Source organism: Dysidea avara, chromosome 10, assembly GCF_963678975.1.
Source record: "Dysidea avara chromosome 10, odDysAvar1.4, whole genome shotgun sequence".
In the NCBI taxonomy this organism is placed as follows: Eukaryota; Metazoa; Porifera; class Demospongiae; order Dictyoceratida; family Dysideidae; genus Dysidea; species Dysidea avara.
Genome location: NC_089281.1, coordinates 21,876,320 through 21,892,001, shown reverse-complemented (window position 1 = coordinate 21,892,001; position 15,682 = coordinate 21,876,320).

Below are 15,682 nucleotides of genomic sequence, written 5' to 3'. Positions count from 1 at the left end.
ATCACCAACCATATCTCCTTATCTATAAGCTTGCTACACTGCTCCTCTGAAGAATACTGTGACTGCTCTATTAGAGTATATCGATCTTTTAAACAGGTATTCAGGGGGTCCTTCATGGGGCCCGGGGCAAAATGCCCCAGTTACCCCCCCCCCCCCCCCCGCCCTGTGGGCGGCCCTGTCGGCGGCCCTGTCTGCAAGGGATAGGTTATTAATGTTATTGGTTTGGAGACTGTTCCATTCAGGTATCGTTCTGGGGAAGAAGGAGAATTTGTAAGAATCACAAGAGGTTTGAACGTGGTAAAATTTACAAGGATGATTTGATCTAGTTGACGTCAGTCTTGCGGGTGAGGGTAGATATTGTTCAGGTATTAATTGGAGATGATTTACAACTTTAAATAGTAGGATCAATCTAAGATATTTACGATGACTTTGGAGGGTTAGCCATTTCAAATCATTTAGCATTACAGTTACACTGTCCAAATTGTTATTCCATGATATGGTTTATTGAGAATAAATCTTGCTGCTCTGCATTGCACTGACTCTAGTTTGTTGATGTCTGTTTGATGGTAAGGGTCCCAAATATAGGAGCACAATATTTAAGTAGTGGAAGCACTAGTTATTTGTATGCTTGTTCTTTCAAGTAAGTAGGGCAGGTTCTTAGATTTCTTTGTAGGAATCTCAGTGTTCGATTTGCTTTGTTACAAGTATTATATACAGGATGTGCGTTTGCCATGACAGGCAGCAATCCTTACGCGTGTAGTGGCGATGTTGAACAGGCAGCAGCATATCCCGAGGTGTATCCCAACATTAAAATCACGTGCTTGCTACAATTATGATACATGTTTATTCCAATATGTTGGGGTGCTGTGGTGTGCGTGCTTTGATGGAAGCCGTACCCATGAGAGATGGCCACGATAAAGAAGGATCAAAGATAAAACAGTAAGACAGTAGCGCACACATTGTAGGTATTTAATATTGTGAAAGGTTTTTTCTCCACAAAATTCGAAGCGTTTCCGCCAAAGAAGCAAGGCTGTAACTGTAGCCAGTTTTCTGCTACGCTTTACCATAGATTATAGAGGGGTGCTTACACGCCCCTCTATAATCTATGGCTTTACTGAACGCATCAGTGAGGCAGTAGAAAATTCACTAAAATAATATATATTTTAAATTTCATAGCACCTCGTCGGAAACATTTTGGATCGTTCTGAAGACACATTTGGGCTCGTTTATACCTGACCAATACTGTGAAATGGCTGTGAAGGATTTCTGAAGATGATTTTGGGTAGATTTTTCTTCGTGGACCACGCCCACACCTTCATCGTCCCTACTATACAGTACTATTGTACTGTATGATTATGGATGCTTTTCTGGTATATAAGCAGTGGCGGATTTGGGGGGGTTTCAAGGTTTCCACAGAAACCCCCTTTGAAAAATTATTATGCAACAGTTGAGTATTTAATTAATTATTGCAGCGTGCACCTATAATAAGTGAAGTGCATGCTCAACACTCCGTAAATATAGACTTTATTGTTCACACTGAAATTGTTGTCAAATGCAGTCTCAGAGCATCAAAAATTCAAAATTTTCCCTGGGGGCATACCCCTAGACCCCCTAGCACATGCATGGTGAGTGTGCTTCTTCACACACTCATCCATGTCAGTGCATAGGCGGCGGAAGAGGGGGTGCTGCAATTATTTTACTGGGGTGCTGAGCACCCCCAACTCAATACTGTATGATGCAATAGTCGTCACCTGAACTTCCAGAAGCTTGTCAATCACGATCGAAATACTCAATCATATATTAAAATAAAATTTTGATTACCAGCTAAAACCACCGAAAATGGCTCCAAATTCAATCGCCTGACACATAATTTTCAAAAATTTCCTGGGGGGCATGCCCCCAGACCCCTACTACTGCCACCATAAATTTTGGGCACCCCCAACTGTAGCATCCTTCTACCTCCTATGCAGAATATGTCCACCTTCTAAACTGGAAACCCCCTTTATAGATTCCTAGACCCGCCACTGATAAGTCAATCTTTTAAGTACTCAGCTAGGTTAAATTGCAATCAGTGGAGAGCTGTATTAGCTCACTCACACCTGAACATACTAGAATAATTATTTGTATTTGCCATATAGAAAACACTGCTACTGAAAGAAATTGAACTCACACCTAAAATTTTGTAACTATGGAGATAGAAACAATGGTCAATCCATATATATATATATATATATATATCATATATTAAAAATTATAAATTTAAAAATGAAGTAGGGATCCAAGCAATAAAAAGTAATGAAACAAGAGTTAGAATGATGGTAGCTATTACAGCATAGCTTGGTGGGAAATCCCTACTTTGGCATTGAACACAATTGCCATACCATGTCATGGTAGGGATTTTCTACCGAACTGTGCTGTAATGGCTACCATCGTTATACTCTTGTTTCACTATTTTTTATTGCTTGAATCCCTACTTCATTTTTAAATTTATAATTTTTACTGTATTTTTCCAAAATCTTGCGGTATAGAAGTGCCATGCGCTAACAATGCGCACACATGTGAGTTACGAAATTTGTAAGTTAAAGCGATACGGAGTTAAGTAGTGTACTGTTAATACTTGTGTTAGTCTTCTACTGTTCATTAATCAATACTAAACTAAATAAAGTGACGTGCAAAACTGAATCAGCACTGGTCTATTCGTCAAATGCGTGCACATTGTTAGCGCATGGCGTTTTGTACACAGCAAGGTCTTGGAAAAATACAGTAATTATATACTAGTTTATTTAGTTTTTTGTTAAAGCATACAGCTAGCTATAAACATGTGACTGTTCTATTAGGGTGACTGCTGTATCAGAGTATCTTGAGTCAGCTAACCTGCAAAGATATATGTAATTATCAAAAGTGGCCACGTGACCAAAAATCCCTTAATATAGAATTTCTGCTACAAAATAAGATGATGCCTCAGCCTTTTTCATTATTTCTGATGACTTTCATGTAGGCTGACCTTAAGATAAACAAACAAGTGCTACTATATTAGTAAACTATCTATTACTTTCAATATCAGTGCAGTTTTAACTGTAAATACCAAGGGGTAGCTAATGTCTTGGGACTCTCATACACTATCTGAGAAATCCAATTATAAATACACATAAATACATGAAATATTTGTTGAAAATAATACAGAAATACGTTTTGAACATTCGGACTCTCGGACACAATTTAGAGGTTTGTGTGGGCATTGGCGACCCCTCAGTAAATACCCAAAAAGTGGTCACATGGCCAACAATCCCATCACAGCTATACAGGATGCTAAAGCACTACAAGATGTAGAAGTCTTCATTATAAGGCAAGAAAATATACTAATTGTAACTTTGGTCACCCTAAAATACAATGATTTTCTAATACACTGCCCAATTCAACTATTATGATATTTTTGGTCACGTGACCACTTTTTGTATGTTTTGTGTGTTAAACTTATGCTGATATCCAATGCTACAAGCAACCCAATAATAAATTAGCACTTGTTTGCTTTATCTTAAAGGTCAGTCTGTGTGAAAATTACCAGAAACAACAAAAAAGGAAGCACCTTCTTATTTTGAGTTGGAAACCCTATTAATTATCCTTCGAGAAGAACAAAGAAGCGAATAAATGATGAAAACAAACAGCATGGTGCAGTGGACAGAATGTAATCGGAACAACAGATCCGTGAATCCGCCGTCATTACCTTGGCTGTCTGAAATTTCTGGAGCCATACACCTAGCACTACCGGATCTTACAGCAGGCAGGCTGGAAAATGAAATTTAGGTGAATTTCCACTGTACATCGAAACATTTGACTTTTCACCTCATTTACCCAAGGTACAGCATCATTATAACAGTACTAAGGTGGTTTTTTCAGGTAAAACGTATTGCAAGGCTGTTTTTTAAGGTGCAAAAATCCATGAAACCATATGATTTCTTACCAATGCCTACTATACAGTACTGTAGTACTGTATGATAATAAATAAGACAAGCAGCCTGATTGAAGATAAAAGAAAAAACAAGGCACAGAGGGTATACACACTCATCAGAACCCCAAAAGGCACACCCCACTGGTGAGTTTGTTATTGTGGTGTAAAATGGTGGCTGTGCACTGCTTTGTTTGTCCTTTAGACTTGCGACTGTGGTCAGTCAGTCAGGCAGTCCGGCAGTCGGTCAAAATTCGAATTTTGGTAATTTTTAAAATTCTATATCCGGTCACCTGTAAGTATTTTGAAACAGTGTTGGGGGTAACGTGTTACGCGTTACATAATAATTATTACTTTTGTGGTAACTAAGTAATATAACAAAATACCCTATACAAACGGTAATATAACTCAAGTTACTTTACTTACAAATGTAACTGGTTACCTAAGTAATATAGTTACTGTAACGAGTCTAATATTACGTAATATTATTACTACAAGTACGAAGTTACTAATCTCATTAGTAATCCACTGAGTAATGCCTAGCCACAATGAAGTAATGAAAAGCTTATTCACCAGCTTCTTACTTATAACCAAGATTTGCACATTGCCCAACAATTGTGTCATGTGATAAGGTGGTAGTTCACACGTGACAACTTAAGGCTGTGGACACAAAGTAATATAATATGTAATAATATTATATAGTTACTATATTTTTTGGGTAATATAATAACTGTAACTAAGTAGTTCTGTTGCAAGTAGTATGTAATATGTAACTAGTTACTTTTAAAAAGTAACTGTCCCAACACTGGTATTTTTGTTAGGCCAGGCCACAGTTTATCGTCAGGGATATTTGAAAATGTCATGCGGGTGGGAGGTCATTTTTCATGTTTCATAATGTGGAAAAACATTTTAAAAGTAGCTTCACACAGTAGCTAGCTACAACAATAGCAAGCTTATTTGATTATGTCACTATTTATACTTACTCGTTTATGCATTCTCTCTTTAGAAATCCATTTATTGAAGGTTGTAATGAGTCCAAGCTGGGGATCATCGTTACGTTTGTTGCATACACCATGTTTCAATATACAAAAAATGAGTTTAAGAGTGTAAGCAATGATTATCACGTGAGAAATAATGAATTATGAAATTACTGCTCTATTTCTAAAAATCCATGCGGGCGATGACTATAAACTGTGAATCAGCTTGGCCTGGCCTTATAATGCTGTATTATGTATTATATGGACTAGTACTATTCTGTAAAGGTGATTTTTGCCTCGTAAGATGCCTCTAGGATGATTTTCAAAGGTGGAATTTTTGGTGGCACCTGAATTTTTCACCCGGATCCCTACTTAAACGGTACTACCGTACTGTTTGATAATTCATGCCAAAAAGATGTAGTCTTTTGTAGCAGTATAGCATAGTTTATATTCTCATCAATTGTTTATAATTGTTGAAACAGAAGTGGAGGGCTACAATCCCCTTAGCTCCCATCCTCTCCATAAAATCCATCCCTGTACATTATACAATTCTGGACTCTACAATTCTGAGCAGTTATTTATTTATTTAAAAAGCTTTACAGTGCTGCTTGATGGTCCACTGGTATCCTGTACCAGTAGCCAGGAGTTACAAGTAATAAAGTAATTACTTAATTAGTTAAATACAATTGAATTTAAAAAAAATTATTTAAAACTTTACAGTGTAAACAACAATGATGTACAGGAGAATTTGTCATGTTGACGTAGATAACTTAAGAGTTTGTTACACTGATGGAATACTGGTATCCTGTGCCAGTACCCAAGCTACATTGCTTATAATTACACTTTAAGTAAATTTATAATTACTTAACTTACAAATTACACCTAACATAAATTATAAATTACATAATTTGCAGTTACAGGTTGAAAATTACTTGACTGTAGTGATCAGGACTAGAGATGTTCAAAGTTCATGAAGGAGTTGTTTTTACAGGAGCCACAGGGGCATAGATAATGCAGTTTGTGAAAATCAGTGGGATTGAAGTTGGCAGTGAAGTGTTTCCAAAAGAACAATTTTATTTGATTTTTGATGGTAAAAGTTGATAAATTCATGTTAATGATTGGTAAAGAGTTCCATAGTCTGCATATACAATTAAAATAAAAGTGAAGTTGTTTGTTGGTGAAAGATGTGTTGTGCCTAAGTTTTAGACCAAAGGATCTTGTTCCGCTGTTTGAAAATGATAAATGGGAGTTGATATTAAAACTTGAGGTGGGGTTCTTGATGCTGTTAATAAAAAACATAATTGTTAGACATTTCTAATATATACATTAAAGAAAGTAGTTGGAGTTTTGTTAAACGTGTTTTGTAATCATAGATGTAGTCTTGGAGGATGTATTTAGTGGCTCTATGTTGTAGCTGTTTGATCTTAGTAATGTCCTTCATAAGGTGAGGACACCAGACTGGTGAGCAATGCATGACTTGAGATCTTACTAGTGAGATGTACAGTTTGACTTTCACTGAGGATGAAATTGATTGGCTAAAAGTTCTTCGGATAAGACCTAGTGTTTTGTAGGCTTTAGTAAGGACAAAGGGGGACTCCATTCTAGATTATTGCTATTTAAAACTCCAAGATCCTTGTGCGTCGGAAGTGAATTGATAGTGGTTCCATTTATTGTGTAAGATGTTGGAAATTTCTGGCTAAACAACAGGTGGCAACTTTTAGAAGGATGAAATGACAGGTGGGTTGTTGAGCTCCAATTAAACAGACAGTTGATATCACTTTGCAAGAGATCCATGTCATTTTGTACTATTATACGTTTGAAACATTTAGTGTCATCAGCAAATAAATAGATATTACTGTAGAACACTGAAATTACATTGGTTGTTGCTATAAAAGAAAGTCAAAGTTAGGAGTTCTTGGGTACTTGTTACAGTTGACACAAGGACACAAGAAGGAGTAGCTACATTTGTTATTTGAGTTGAAGTTTGATAAGAAGTGATTCCAAAGGTGAGTATGTAATTTTTGCTTGATTGTAACAACATTGAGATCCAAATCAATAACAGAGAGGTGATTCCAAATTCTTGGCAGTCTGTTGGAATAAATTTTTTTAGTAATGTTGTCTGAAGATCTGGTTTAATTCAATTTTCGATAGTGGCAAGTCGAGTGTTTCCAGTAGCAAATGTAATGTAGTTTGTGATGTTGAAGCCTGGATGAGGTGATTCTCGTGATCAGCATGGCTATCTTTAGGTGACCAGTTTCCACTCATGATCAGCATGGCTACCTCTAGGTGACTAGTTGGAAACTAGTCACTGGATACTAGTCACCTAGAGATAGCCATGCTGATCACATATTCATACTGTAGTTGTATGTGATAGTGACAATGCAGCATCTGTTTACTACTTCTACTAGCTATCACCAAAAGTACTGCTACAGAAACATCCTAGCAACCAATAATTAGAATTGTTTTTCAGGTTACAGGAAGTACATGGCACTAGCTATATCCTTTATTTTCTGAACTTCCTTTTTTTTATGTTACAAGGTAGCTAGGTATCATCCTACATTTTTGTAAAGTTGTTAAATGGCAGGTACAACCTACAGAAGTACAGGGCTTAGCAACCAATCTATAATGTTGTATAATGCCTTTAGTGTACAACAGCTGCAATGCATTATGAACATGATCCATTATCCTTCAATTTCTAATGTTACGTTACATGATGTTTGACTTCAGAGGTATCCTAGCAGCCATGACCAGTTATTAAAAGGCTTACTTACAAGGTGTTATAGCTACTAGTACTTATGTCGCCAATTATATATGTGCAAATTTAGTTTAGTTTAAAGGATATTGTCCTTCAATTTCTGATGTTACAACTAGCTATGGAAGTATCCTAGTCACTAATTAAATTATTGTGTATTTAAACTTATAAGGTGCTACTACTATTATACTTAGTTTTCTGATGTTACAACTAGCTATAGAAGCATCCTAGCCTCTAATTAAATTATTGTGTATTTACACTAGTAAGGTACCGCTACTATTACTGATGTTACAACTGGCTTGCAACATAACCCCTAGCAGTGCATTAATTAGAAACCAGCCTAATGTGAGGAACAAGAACTTTCACTACTCCACAGGCTTTAAATACTATAATAACATGGTTTACTACAGTTGGAATTACCACGGTAATGAATGACATAAATTACTGCTTGCATCAAATTGACCACAAATTCATAGTAGTAGCTATCATCTTGTATAGAAAAATGCAGGATGGTAATTCTGGAAGGTTCTATGTTGTGCTTAGCAGTAGTGACTAGTTTCATTAATATGTGAGTTGCATATTGTGTGTGTGTGGTGTTCTGTGTTGGTAGATGGTAGCGATAAATTTTTTAGCTAGCCTAGCAACGTTTCCGCCATTTCCACTATTCTGCCATTTCCACCATTTCCACTAAATATACGATTCCCAAAAATGCGCTGAATTCAATGGTGTCAATTCAATCAAGTACATACCACAGAGTTATGAATGCAGATTCATATGGTAGTTTATGGTGGTCTGCACTGTATCTTATTAGCCACAACAAACCTCTTTTGCCCCTGGCCTGAGAGCACACCTCCAAATGCTATATGTAACATGTATCCCATCCAAAAACAGCTTATAGCTGTAAAAAAAGTGCGCGTCCAAGTAAAGCAGAGTTAACTGCGACAAAAAGTAATGATATCATAATGCGGCCATGTGCGAGGTGTGCAAGTTGTAAAATTAATATTAGCTAATCAGATAATACAATGTTATTGTTAAAGTGTTAATGAGAACTATGTGATGCTGCTATTTTTAAGTGTGTGAGTATCTTCATAAATGCCACACAAATTTAATTCTCAATAAAGCAATGTGTATAGATTCTCTGATAGCAATAAATAGTTTGAGTTTGGCCACCTTTCCTTTGTTCGTAGCATTGCCGTATACAGGAAAGACGGCCAAACTCAAACTATTTATTGCTATCAGAGAATCTATACACATTGCTTTATTGAGAATTAAATTTGTGTGGCATTTATGAAGATGCTCACACACTTAAAAATAGCAGCATCACATAGTTCTCATTAACACTTTAACAATAACATTGTATTATCTGATTAGCTAATATTAATTTTACAACTTGCACACCTCGCACATGGCCGCATTATGATATCATTACTTTTTGTCACAGTTAACTCTGCTTTACTTGGACGCGCACTTTTTTTACAGCTATAAGCTGTTTTTGGATGGGATTTCAATACTTTTTGTTAGAATAAGCAATGCACTGTTGATAACAGTAAGTGAGTTTCCATGGTTTTGACAGAGACCCCAGATTACAATGACAGAATATTAAAATATAACTGTAATTTTAGTGGCCAGGGCCGCCCACATGGGGGGGGGGGGGGGTAACTGGGGTATTTTTCCCCTGCCCCGGCCCGAAAGGGGCCCCTTGAATACCTGTTTAAAGAAAGATCGATATACTCTAATAGAGCAGTCAGAATCTAGACTCTTCCTTGCCCCTGGGCCCCTCTTTAACTCTTTTCCCTGGGCTCTCTAATTTCTCTGGACGGCCCTGTTAGTGGCATGCAACTGCAGTCAACTACCACCCATTTTAACTAGTAAACCCTTAATAACACTTTGCCTTTCATCTTGTACTGCATTAAAACGATCAAGATACTGTATTAGAGCAGTCACAAAACAGCTGTAACACAGCAATCAATATTAGCATAGTTACAACTTCTGCTTAGCATCGGATTGTATAGTTTAAATTACTAGCTACTTACAGACTTTACAATATAAAAATATGGCACTTGTAGAAATGTGACTGTTCTATTAGAGTATCTCGATCTACTTCAAGCATTGACTGATTCAAGTGAAGAAGCTACGCCCCTGCCAAGAGATCTTGTGAAATGAAATGAGAATAGTAAAGAAAAGGCAAGTATGTACAGAGACAATAGAAGGGCATGTAATTATGTCCTGTTGTAAATAAACGCCTTTAAAATTTATATTACTACTAAATAAGCGCACAAGAATAGGCTTGTGAGGCTGTTGTCTCCAAGGTTGTCTCATTACTTTTCTTTTCGTGTTGAAGGGATTTAGTCACAATTGGTGGGTTTAACTATACATGTATTTGTGTTGTAAAACTTAATTGTAAAAAGGCGATTAGTACATATCATGATAAACATGTATTTGTCACAGTAGAGTCTCTCACAATTATTACGAGACATTGGACCAGGGTAAAAAAATTTACTGCTATATTTAGAGGTTGTAGCGTTTGTATATCTTACTATCTTAATAAATAATCCTCCATGATCACTAATCACTAATAGTACAGTGAAAACTGGTCATTATTCAGGCCGTAGGGACAAAAAATTTCTGACCTAGCTTTTTAAAGAGGTGGCTGCATTTTGCGACCTTAAAAAAGGTATAAGAAGCATGCTGTTCTAACTGGCTATAGAGATGGATTTAGTGTGTGACAGCGTATGAGACAGTGAGTGCTGGCAGCAAGGGGGCAGCCAATAATCTGTTAGAGCACCAAAGGCACTGCTTAAGACTTAGGCAGTTGGCTGTCAGCCCAAAGTGTAAAAGTTTCACTATTGGTCCTTATAAGCTCCTGATGAAGAAAGTGATGAAGTCATTATCCATAGGATATATTTTTCAGAGTATCCATTTCAGTTCTACAATACAGTAGCCAAGCATAAGATGAACATAGCACAGCATTCCGGTGGTTTAGTGGTGACCACAACACTGCCTGAGGTAAACTGTGGTGAGATTTGAGACTACCGGAAGCCCTGGAATGCCTTCAACACATAAAATACCAAATATCTAATGCCTGGCTTTCATCCACAGTGGATCTGTCTTGGTGGCCACTTGTACAGAAGGAAAACAGCTGCCACACAGTCTTTCGAGCAAACAGCTAGTTTCCACACCTCTTAATTATCAATTTGTAAAATCTTGAGCGAAATTGTGTGTATGAGCAAGTGTGATGTTGTGCATTGGCAGTGCCGTGTATATGGTTGCTGCCTAGCATTGACACATCACGAGTATTGAAGTCACAATGTGTTACTGTATCATCCATCTAAATACAATCTCTGAATGTGTCATTTAGTGTAGAGAGCAATCTTCCACAAGAAGTGACCTGCAGGTTTCAGTGTATATTGTTAACCATTAATATTGTTCACCATTGTGATTGTGAACTGTATGTACAGTGAAACCTCACTTAGTGGCCACCTCTTTAATAAGACCACCTCATTATATTGGCCACCTCTAGTAGATCCCAAATATAGCTAAGCAGTACTTTATGACCTCATTAATAAGGCCACCTTGTTATTCAGGCCAAATTTTTTGGTTCCACAGCTGGCCATATTAATGAGGCTTCATTGTACTTATGTGAATTTTTATTTTTCGTAACTTTTCTTCAGGTTTACTGATGGGCACTATGAAGCATTGTTGACTGGTCCGTACATAATTTGGTGACTTGAATTGCTAAAACAGTACGTAGCATGTCTTGTATGTACATGTAATGTGTTGTAATGTGTCCACACATCCACACATCTTAGAAATAAATATAATTGTATTCTCTATACTCAGTTCCATTGTGCCACTGGGTCATAAGTGGGTTGAGTATGGATCATCCAGGACATTTGAGTCACATTTTGTCCTGGCCAAGTGGATCTCATCCACTGACAGAATATACAGGATCACATCACGTGTATAAATTACGGTGGAACTTGTTTATTGCCACCTTCACTCAATAAACAGGTAACAGTGTATAAATTCTCAATTGGAATTGACTTTTCAAGAGAGGTTGTCTTTCTATACTGGTGGCCATTAAGACAGGTTGTACTGATAGAGTGTACATACTAGAGATGCAACAATATCCTCCACTTAGTGTCGTTTGATAGTGATGCAATGGAGACTATGTATTGTTGCATTTAAATACTATACTATTATATTGCAACTCTAGCACGTATTTATAACAGGAATGTTTGTTAACTGTTTAGACATACTGGAGCAACACCCACTCATCTGGATTCTACAAATGGAGTCATATCAACTTGTCATCATACTTACTTGTTACTCCCATTGTGTTTGGATGAATATACATGCCGTCATGTGAGACTTGCTACCATGGCGGGCCACTGGAAAACATTTTCATAGCAGTTATATTACAGTCATTATTGTACAATTCTTACATTATTGTTGTGAAAAGTGTTTGGTATTCATGTATCCTCTGTATGTTGTAATTACATGTGTAATTTGTGTGTGGGGGTGCTGTAAAATGCAATAATGCATGGTGACAATTGGCTAGCTACATGTGCTAATTACTCGCAGCTTGTGTCAACAACTGGTAACCACAGTTGTACTCTGTGTCATTCTTTAAGCAGCGCCCTTAGAGGACAAATTACGTCACGGTGGGGGCGACTAAATTCAAATTTAAAAACGAACGATGGTATGTAGCACCATAGATTATATCTGTGGACTATAATCTATGGCAGCACACTTCTTTGTGGCTATATGCACTGATTAACTACATAGAGCGCCAGTTCATCAATACCCAGTGACCGCAGTTGTGCTTTGCGTCATTCTTTAAATTCCGAGTAAAATTCTTAGAGAGCAAATTACGTGGGGGCGACTAAATTCAAATTTCAAACTAGCCATTCTCGAAAACAAATGTTTCAATCTGAACGAAACTTTTAGAACAGTTTAAAGATACATTGCCCTACATGCCAAGCGAGTATTGCGGAAAACAACAATCTGGGATTTGTATTTGGCCTCTAGGTCGACTGAGGACGACTGAAACTTCGTTTGGTGCTGAAGTTAAGACTGTAGGGTAATCATGTATGGTTAAATCGATGATGTGACTCTTGAGGCGATTGAGTGAATACTGAAGCGATAGCAGGGCAATCAATGTTTGGAATGCACAAAGGAACGCAAGGCATACACATGCGGTTGCGTCTAACCGCATGCGATAAATAAAAATAAAAATGAAACTTCCCCTTTGATGTCGGCAATCTCGATCACGAAACAATCGGCATGGATTTGCTTCACTGCTTGTGTGGTAGTTACTAGTGACACGATGAGTTCAACCCTAGAGTTTCAGAGGGATAGCGTAAGTGGCGGGTGAGTTACAGGAAGGCCGAATTTGACAACGTTCGTTCCTGTAAAATCCTCACGTAGTGGTCGCGTCATTAATTGTCTGCGGCGCGCGTTTCTGCTTTACTGGCCGCGCGACTCACTACCGTGAGTCTTGATTAGTTATACCACGGGCACGGTGCTTTGCCTGATATATACGCACAAGCACGAGGGCCACAGGCCCGAGTGCGAGTACGTATATACAGGCAAAGCACAAGTGCCTGTGGTATAACCAATATGTTCTACTTTAGCATGTAGACCCACCTAATTGGCAAAATCTTTCGTTGCTATACCCTTCTCTTATATAGGGAACCAAGTAAGCTGATATTGTGGGATTGAATTTTGCCAAACAAACTGTAATTGTGGGATTCAATTTTAATACATCAAACAGTAATTTGATTTAATTTTTGCTAATATAGCAATTTTAAGAAACTAGTATTAATTATGTTACTTTAATTGCTACATTTACAAAAGTAAAAAACAAACTACTGTTGATGTATTAAAATTGAGTCCCGCAATCACAGGTTGTTTGACAGAATTCAATCCCACAATCACAGCTTGCTTGATTCCCTAAGAGGATAACAGTATAACATCAAAGAAATCTGATGATTTCTGGATATAGTGTGCACTCCTATTAGATGTGCCATGTCTCAAGTTAATGAGATATACGCACTGGTGGTAGTGTGTATATCTCGTATATCTCGTTAAGGCAGTGTGTAATGAGATATATACCACTTTGACACCTCAGATCAAAGGAAACCACAGGGTTATATATCACATATTGCCCTGACCACAGGGCAATATCTAGATATCGCCCTGTGGTCAGGACAATATCATGATATAGCCCTGACCACAACTGCCTTTGATGCTGAGGCAGCTACAAAGCATCAGTTCCCTTTGATTATTTATATAGAGATGCTTAAAGTTTTGCATTGTGGGTTTGAATTAGAGCTGCTTAAAGTTTTGCATTGTGGGTTTGAGTTAAACATGTTGATTTAGTTAGGAGCATTGTTGTGAAGTAAAAAGAATTGAGTTAGTCAGCATTGCATAGTTCAGTTACTAAGCATCATTAAATAATCATTTTTGCAATGTGGGGATTGTTTTTCTACAGAGTACATTTCAACTGCAAGAAAAGATGCCTCAAACAATATGTCTAAGTGTTTATTTTAGCACCTTAGGTAACTTTATTCATCCACAAAGTGGTTATTTGGTTTAAAATGGTATCATTACAACCAGTGAAACCCACAATCATTTCTTTTTTGTGCCCACAATTTAAATCCACAATCGATTTTTGCAAACCTCTGTATAAAAGTAATGTGGTGAATGCAGGTTTGTCTTCCTTCACCTATTAGGTGAGCATGCCAGAGTGGTATATATTACTTATACAATGGCCACTCGGGATTTGCCTGATATATATGCCCTCGGGCCTGCGGCTCTCGGGCTTGGGCATATATATCAGGCAAATCCCTTGTGGCCATGGTATAACTATTAAATATACACTACCTTAACGAGATATACGGCATATATCTCGTTAACATTTTGAGTCAGTGCAATATATGTGATATATATGCACTGGCTTTCCTTTGATCTGAGGTGTGAAAGTGGTACATATATATATATATATATATACCACTTTAGCGTGGGTGCTCAAAGGCGCCGCTTGGTGTTTAACTTGAATATTGCCCAGGCAATATCATGGGAAAGCGGTTTGCCAATGACTTTGATGCCCAGCCAGTTCAAAGAAACGATACGCTTTGACTTGTTATATTGAGTGACATAGAGCTTTGTATTGTGGGACTTGATTTTGTATTGCTAAGCTGAGTATATTCGCTAAGATGGAGTAGTTGGTTGTTAGTAAAGGATAATGAAGGCACAAAATAATTGTTTGGGCGATCGTGGATGCATATTTCTACCCACCGCGTATCAGCCTTTTGAACAGACCACAGAACAGCAAAACTAGTACTGCTACGCTGAAATAGGTTAGTAACTTACAGTCCTAAGTACTTAACTTAATATAATAACTTACTTACTGTCCCAATAGCGAAGTTAGTTGTATAGTGGCCAGGTCCAGCAAGTCCAAACGTATTTTCCATTATATTACATTTATTTAATTTTTGTTAATAGGGCCACCTCATTATTAAGGCCAGTGGCCACATGTCACAGAACCAAACTAGTAAAACTAATACAATGTTCCCTCAGTAAAGAGGCCAGCTAAGCAAGCAATCAAGGTATCACTGCAAAAGTTGTTGCTCTTAAGTGCATATTTTAACTACTGAAAGTGGTACCCATTATTCTGGCTGTATGCTTCATGCTTTTCCAACCATTATGTCTCAAGTAATGCTGGAATAATTTGGTACATTTCTACCTTTCTCTGTGATAAACCCTACATAGTGTGTTTAGATCAATTGTAGCTACATTGTTGTTACAGGAACTATAGGCAGTTGCTGGTTTGTTGAAAACCTCAACAATAAGGCCATTTTGTTTTATGGCCGCATTAATGAGGTTTTCGGTAATAGGGCCACCTCAGTAATAGGGCCACTTATCATGGGTCCCATTGGTGGCCCTATTAACGAGGTTTCACTGTAGTTGGAAATGGAAGTATATATATTCAACCCAATCTCA